The 8,366-nt window shown below is 38.6% G+C and overlaps 1 pseudogene; it reads right to left on the bottom strand.

Moving 5' to 3' along the window:
* Positions 1-7,495: 7,495 nt before the first annotated feature.
* Positions 7,496-7,688, bottom strand: LOC141567743 (small nucleolar RNA U3; annotated as a pseudogene).
* Between the last annotated feature and the right edge of the window lie 678 nt (positions 7,689-8,366).

The following is an 8,366-nucleotide window of genomic DNA, read 5'->3' as shown; positions in this document are numbered from 1 at the left end:
CTCCTAGAAACAGATCTGTCACTTAAAGTCTCGGCTTTCTCCTTCTATAGCACATTCAAGCGTAGGGGGCAGAGGACAACGTCAGGGAAGTTCAAGTGTGGCCTCCTGCTGCTACATCCACAGCTCCCTCTGACATCCAGGCAAGCAGCCAGCTCAGGCCCGACCTCCCACATCTTCTCATAGGTTCTGAGGTCGCTTTCCAGGCCAGCCTCCCGCAGGGCATCTCCGTGTTCTATAACAGACAGGCCGAGGATGCCTGAGCACAATACGTGGACCAGGTTTCAGTTCTCTTCCACAGACATCATGCGCCCAAGCAAAACGGGGTATGTGCTGTGTATGCCTGGTGTCTGTCTCAGTCTTTCAGAGCGTTCTGTAATGGTGACAAAGCCTCTGGAACATTCTGTAACAGGAAGTTGTGCTATCAGGGCCATACAGAGGATCTCATGTCATGTTTTAGCCTTGACCTCGTCTAAAATATTTCTGAAAGCAACTAGGGTCTGCCACATAATAAGCTCACAGTAAATGTAATTTCCTTCTTGTCCTTTTTGCTTAAAAACAGAATGATGTATTTGCTACACAATTGACTATAATCATTTTATCTTTATGCCAAGCTAACTCTTTTTTACGGTAGTTACTTAGGGTGAGGGGAATCAGAAATGAGGCGGAGATTGATAGCTCAGGTAATGAGATCTCAAAAAAAACACACAAAAATAAAACAAAGAAAAAGGAAGAAATAATATGGTTCAAAAGTTTGGGCTCTCAACTCTTTTTTGACCACAGAAGCCTACTGCCTACAACCATATAAAATGCATATGGTTTTGATAACCACAGGGGCAAAAAAACAGGTGTAAAGAAGTCTGACTTAATGAAACTTGATGATAACTGGAAGGGTAACATGTAAGAGGTGTAACGTCTACTTGCTTTGCCTATTCTTTTACTTTCCCCTGCTATAGACCGGGCCTACCTTTCTCTCATTGCTACTGAACCTCTCAGATAAAGCTGGGACAAAACCGTCAGGGTAGGATTCCAGAACACGTTCATTACATTGCTGTTCTGTTTAACTAAGTTCATCTTTCAAAAATGGCCAACTAGAACTCCAAAGTTAATTTCTCAAGGATGCAATCCTCAACGGCTCAGGAAATGTCAGCAAAGTTAGTGGGACACAGATACCCGAAAGCTGAAAACTTTATTTTGCCTGCCTTTGTTAAAACTTTTCACATTAATTTCTGATACTGGTGTGAACAAAAAGAGGGCTATGCAATAAACCTCAAAAACTCAAAGGGTTACTTGGCAGGCCCAACAAACTCAGAGACCTAAAGTAAGCACACACAGGATTGTCTGATCACAAATTCCTACCTGGGCAGGCCATGGCAGGTAGTGGTGTCCCAGGCCTATAACATAACTTCCTCAGCAAAGGTCAGCCTTTACCTTAAGTGAGCCCTGTCCATTGCTCTTATGCTTCTAGGATAACACACCTTTGAAATGTCAGAGTAATCTGATTTTCCAGACCCCTCAGGACATATCCACCTGCACCAGAGCAGAGACCACAGAACCCCTTATTGTTATCTTCTCCGCATACCATCTCTGTGTGCTGTAAATGTTGATGAACTATCCTGTACCCATAAATGTAAAAGAAGTATGTGTCTCTCCATTTTGCTTTATATCCAATCCCAGAGATTTCCCTCACTTTGCTTCCTTTCTCCTGCCTCCTTAATCTACCACCAATGGACTTCATGTCTCCTTTTTTATTTTTTAATGTATTTTTTAAATTTATTGGGGTGACAATTGTTAGTAAAATTACATAGATTTCAGGTGTACAATTCTGTAATACATCATCTATAAATCCCATTGTGTGTTCACCACCCAGAGTCAGTTCTCCTTCCATCACCATATATTCGATCCCCCTTCATGTCTCCTTACATTGGCTCTGATTCTAATATATAAAATAAACTGCAAAATTGCCATTTTCCAGAGCATTTTCTCAATCCTTTGAGATTTCTGGTTCCTGGCAATTGTTGTCAATTTGGCTCAAATAAACTCATAAAAATTCTCTACAGGTTTGGAAGTTTCTTACGTTGACACTGGCCCGATAAATAGATGTTGAGAAGGCCCCCTGCTGGCCCTTTACTAATAAGTGTTAAGTGAATGGGAGGCCTGTACTCAGTGCCCTGGCCTTGCATGTATAAACTTTCTAAAATTACCGGGACAGTCCGTTCTTTGATGATAATAGGCTCAGGTTGTAAATAACCCTCTCATCATTACCAAAGGTCGCTTTCATTTACCTGGGTTTCATGTGAACAGCCATCCGTCAGAAATGGTAATTTGAAGAGTCATACACCCTCTATTTGTCCCTGTTTTCCGAGAAGAGGATTTCATTTCTCAAGTCTCAATTCCCAAGCTCTCAAAAAGCTTTTCTTTGGAAACTTGATTATATCTATGACAAAAATAATTTTTTAAAGTGCCCACAATCACACATTCCTCAGGAAATAATTTTGCAAATTCTTTCACTCTCACCCACCAGATGGTGCTACTTCCTTACATTTCCTGAAGGCAGCAACGTCTGAAGGAACTTCCTACAGTAGGTTTGAAGTACACTATTCCTATTCAAATGTGCAAACTTCTGTTACTCAGGAAGGCATTTTGTAAGCTCACTAGGGCTCAGCTAAGCAATTCCTCAGTGATAGAGAGCCGTCACCCTTCTATCCGTGGTGGCCAGGCTCTCCCTGGTGTAAAACACACTCCCTTTCGAACTAAGGGGAATTATGGGAAGGAGAGGAGAGAGTGAGAGGGAAAGAAATAAACCTCTCTGCATTTTTCCCTCTCTGGGTTTTGGCTCCAGCCTAGAGCTGGGCGTTCTTTTAGTGAGAGAAACACTGAGAGAGCAGAGGTACTTTTGTATCTTGCTTTTCTCCCTTTGAGACTGCGAGGAAGCCCACATGCCGGCTGCCATATACCAATTTGAAACACAGTCACATGAAAATGAACCGTGGCCAGGCGGAGGAAGACCTGCAGATTTAGCTTTCTACGCTGCCTTTGATTCTGTGTGGTACAGACTGACCCCAAGCTACAGAGCATCTGGCTGGAGAGCTTATCAGAAGGAGTCACCTTAGCAGCGTGAGAGGCCTAGTGGCCAGTATTTCAGGACAGACTCGGACCCAATGGGAAGCAGAGCCAGATCCAGAGCAGGGAGCTGGACCAGCGGGAGATACATGAGCTCTAGCCAGCCGGAGATCACTGCCAGACCATGACTGGGCTTAGAGCAACTTAATCAGTTATGCTCACCTTAAACACCTCCCGGGGGAAGAATATTGCACTAGAAGCCAAAGAGGCGAAGGACATTACGCTTCAGACCCTTGACTCCTCCCGGTGCCCATGAGGTTGTATAAGCTCTCCCACGTACCCCCACATCCAAGGACGCCATCCTTAAGCAGAGAGGTAGAAGAACGCAGGAGACCATATGAGAGACAGAGCACTTTCACTCTACAGAAAGGAACATTGTGCTTTTTAAAATGTTGGGTTGGATTAGATTTAGAGGGAATTGGACATTTTAGTTAATTCTTTCCTATTCAGATGTAGGAGGTTCAAACTGAAGATCAAAGCAGTTGTAGACAAAATAAAACATTTACATATAGATAGATAGATCGATACATCAATAGATAACTATAAAGCATGTATAATGCTAAATACTAATATATGTTTAATACTAAAACTTAACCTAACTTATGACACATACATAAGTTCTAGAATGACTTAAATTGATGTTCTAGAATGACTTAAATTGATGGCTCTGTTACATACATAAAATAATGAGCACCGTGCTCATAACAAATGCTTAATAAATATTAAATTCATGTTAGCTTAAAGCTTCCAGTATACATGGCATCTCTTCTTGGGTATTTAAGAAGCATAACAAATTTAATATGTTAAAGAACTCTGGATTACCCTCAATTCCAAATTATTTCTTCCCTTTCTTTTCCATTTCAATCAATGACCTTACCATTCAGCTAAATTCGTCAGTCTTTGAGTTGTCTCTCTTTTTTTTTAAATCTCCACATCAAATCCAGCAGGAAATCTTGTTGGTTTTCTTACTAAATATGGGTTGAATCTATCCTTTTCTCTCTACCTACGTTATCTAAACTTAAAACCAACAAGATTTCTGCATTTCACTTCCTAACAGTCACCCATCCATACTGTTTTTCTCCCAGAAGCCAATGTGATCTTTTAAAAACATGAAAGGAATCCGTCGGTCCCATGCTTAAAATCTTTTGGTGACTTTCTATTGCTCTAAGAAAAAAAATCTAAACCCATTGCTTTTGTCAAGAAAACCTTGCATGGTTTGGTCTTTGCTCATCTCTCTCATTTCATCTTTTGCCACTGTCGTCCTTCCTCCCACAGTTGAAGCCATCCAGACTCCTTGATATTTCTCAGTCACGCCAGGATTTTCCCATATGTTGTGTCTGGAATTGTCTTACTCTGGGCCTTTGCAAGATTAGCTCTTTGACAGTCTACAGATCTCCTCTCAAATGTCACTTTAGGAAGACTTTCCTGACTATCTCAGTTATTCTTCATTGAATATTTGTCTCCATTATAACATTTATCACAATCTGTAACTATTTTGATTTTAAAATTCTGTTTACCTGTTTGTTGTCTGTGTCCTCCCAGTAGGCTCTAAGCTCTATGGGGGTCAAGAATCTTGTATATTCACAATTGTGTCCCCATCACTAGAACCGTTAAAGGTACACAGAAGGACTCAATCAATATTTTCTGAAAGAAGGAAGTAAAGAAGAAAAGAAGGAAGGAAGAAGAGATGTGGGGAATGAATGAATGCTCCCAAGTGAATGTAACATCTCTTAACCTATTTTCTTCTATATAAGTCAACAGTAAACCACTTCTTATTTAAAATAAATTGGCATTTATTTACTTTTTACAACCATATATTCTGAACTAATTTCACAAGAAATTTTATTAATCTTGGTTATTAAATTTTTCCCCAAAATTTGAAACACAATTGTATCATATAGTAGTACTATCTCAAATATTTCCAGCTTCCTTCTGTTAGGTTAAGGGTAGGAGTGTGCTTTCTGGTCCTTTTATTTGGTCAGGTGGGGCCATGTGACAAGTTCTAGCTAATGAGTACTGAGCTGTGATGGGAGTGGTGTCTGTCATTCTCAGACACTGGTACAAGAAATTTCAAAGGTTTCTTTCCTTCTGCCATTGATTGGTTTATCAGATAAAGTTATAGTCATATTACTTTTCATTATTATTTCTTCTTTAGATGGTATGGACACTGAAGCATTTTCTCCAATATTTATTAAACTTTGATGTATGTATGTATCAGTTGCTTTATTTTGTAAAACCATTATTTCAACATGTCTTAGAAATCTACATCAGCTCTTTGTCATTCATTCATTCAACAAACATCTACTATGTATCAGGTACTATTCTATGCATTTGAAATAGATCAGCGAACAAAAAAGACCATGATGTTCACCCATGCTTTTGAAGCTTGCATTCTGGAGTTGTAGAGAAAGACAATAAATATAATTTCTAAGTAAATTATGTAGTATGTTGTGAGATAGGAAATGGCATGGAAAAGAGGGAATCAGAAGTCTGGGGTTTGGAGGAGATGGTCAGCGTAGGCTTCACTGGGAGAGCAAAGTACAAGCCAAGTCTTGAAAGGGTGTGGGATTGAGCCTAGCAGACATCTGAGGGAAGAGCCCTGTCAGCTGGAGGGGTTAGCTAGAGGAGTGATACTCCGTGTCTGGTATCAGTAGTCTTTTACAGTCTTACAATTTGTTGAAGACCCTGAAGAGTTTTTGTTTGATTTTTGACCTTTTAGATCCCATGAAAGGGTCCTGAGGTCTTACAGAGATCCCTGAGTGACCCTTTGAGAACCTCTGAGCTAGAGCATAGGCTCGAGGGAGGCACATGCCTGATTTGCCATAGAGATGACAGCGTGTCTACAGTGGTCCAGGGGAGAGTCAGGAGAGAAAGTCAGAGACCAAGTCACATAGGGCCTTGCAGGATGCTTTTTGCTCTGAAGGACATAGGGGTCATTTAAGGCCTTTGAGCAGAGGAGCGGCATGATCTGACATGGTTTTAAGGGGACACTATAGTTGACATGTTGCAACTAGACGGGGCAAGAATACCAGCTGGAAGACTTACAAGAGGCCAGTACAGTAATTCAAATGAATTATCCACATTCATCCATTAACTCTAAATACATCAATAGACACACTGCAAACTCCTTTAGAATAAACTAATGCCATTCCCCTCTGACTGATTCACATTCGATGTATTTTCTTCTCTTGCTTTCCCTCACAGCCTTATGTAAAGACATTACTTCTTGATTTCGCATTTCCTTTAATTTTCTTGTTAAAAGGAAATACAGAACAAATTATTTATTTTCATAACTCCTTGTTAGCCAGTATTTCAATTCCCTACTCTTTTATCAGCAGGGTTATTTTTCTAGAACTTTAAAAAATATAATACTTTGAAAGGCAATTATGAATCCTTTTGTTAACATTTTTGTTAATCATTTTTCATTTATTCATTTTGGTTCCATGTTTTTTGTTCTTTTTCTTCTTTTTATCAGACATACTTTCCTACAAATGAATGTCTTGCATTTTAAATGAGGTTTTTCTTTGACTTCAGTTCTAATATGAATGTTTTTCTGAATACATTTTTTTGGTACTTGAATTCATTATTAAGTAAAAATAGAGGTTTCTTTTCTTTTGGTACTTAAAAAATCAAGGAACTCTGTCATCTGCTATGACTTAATTAGAATGCAGTCACTCCTGTTCTCTGCATTTTAAAGTCTTTCTAGTGTAATACTCATCCATTTTAAATCTCAGTATTATTTTGAAATATAGTTTATTATGCAACTTTGTTCTTTATGTCTATTTTAATTACTAGATTGTAAATTCATTGAAGAATAGCCTTCACTAATCTTCCTTTACCTACCATCCATTTCCTTAATCTTTATTGGCTAATGAGAATGTGATAAACTTAAGCATTTATTTATATTATTTCTCATTCATTTCTGGTTTATATACTGAGACATTTGAATAAATTTTATTAAACCTACTGAAAACCTTTAAAACTTTTTTTTTAATTTTAGAAGAATTGAGTGGGGGGTGGGCATAGCAGGAGTTATAGATCTAGAGAAAGAATTTTGATCTATTTTCTATCTATGGAACTTAATATTCTCTCAAAAACAGATGAAATATTTCAGTGTATTCATTAGCTTGAACCAAAGATTATATGAAGCCTTTTCTCTCAAGAGGGGAAAGAGAAAATAGCACAAATTGGTTTATTGAATATGACTAACCATTTAAAAATATGTAAAAACCTACTCTTATTTAAATGTCACCACTTGTAGTGCATGTTTGATTTTATCATCTTTTCTTATTTTGAAATTTCATACTCCTTCATTTTGTAGGGTAAGTAGAAACTATTATGAAACTTCTTTTTTTTTTTTTTTTCCTTTTTTTCTTCAGACAGTGTCCTCTCCCTCCTGCTCTCCCGAAGGAAGAGAAGATGGATCACCAATGACAAATGGCAGTTTTAGAAACAACACTGAGCAGAACCAGCTGGGCGCTCTGGAGAGAACACTACACCTCCTCCTCATGGTTTCAGGGAAACTTCTCTAGTAATGAACCATAGATATGATCTCTGAAAGTAGTCCTTGAAATTTCTATTTTTAATATTATACTTCTGGGTCTACAAAGGGCAATTGCTACTTATGTAGCCATATGTAGGGTGTCCATATAATGTACTATCTAAACTGGGACAGTTTCGAGAACTAAAAGGTGCACTCCCACTAACCACTAGAGGACACAGATGTAAATTGTGACTATCCCCAGCAAACCAGAATATCTGGTCACCAAGTACAGACAGATGTTAGTGGAACACATTTTTCCCCCCATGGTTTTGTGTCCTGGGAAGGGAGAAATTTCCAGAATAGTATGGAGAAACAGTTTCATCTTTTCTCTGCCTCTTCTCTTATTCTTCCCTAGGAGTGGAGGGGGCTACTCTGCTGACCGATGAGATTGGGAGAAGAACCTGAACATGCAATCTCCAAAGCAACCAATGTAATGCTCGATACTTCCAAAAATAAAGATTTCCCCAGATGCTTGTTGCAGAAGTGTCTGATATTACATAAAACGATAATTTTCTGCTTGATAATTCTAATTTTAAATGACCATATGGACTTAGAAAATTAAATTTAAACATATCCCTTTCTTCACCACAGCTTCCTCTCCTGTAAATCTCTTCAAAATCTTGAGGTGGAATGTTCTTTTTAAAGGAAAGCTTTCTTCTTGTTTTCATGGATCATAAAAAGATGACTTCTCTGTTTCTGAGAA

The sequence above is a fragment of the Rhinolophus sinicus genome, chromosome 8, assembly GCF_057876585.1.
Source record: "Rhinolophus sinicus isolate RSI-liver-muscle chromosome 8, RSI-T2T, whole genome shotgun sequence".
NCBI lineage: Eukaryota > Metazoa > Chordata > Mammalia > Chiroptera > Rhinolophidae > Rhinolophus > Rhinolophus sinicus.
This window is presented reverse-complemented; position numbering and strand designations above follow the sequence as displayed.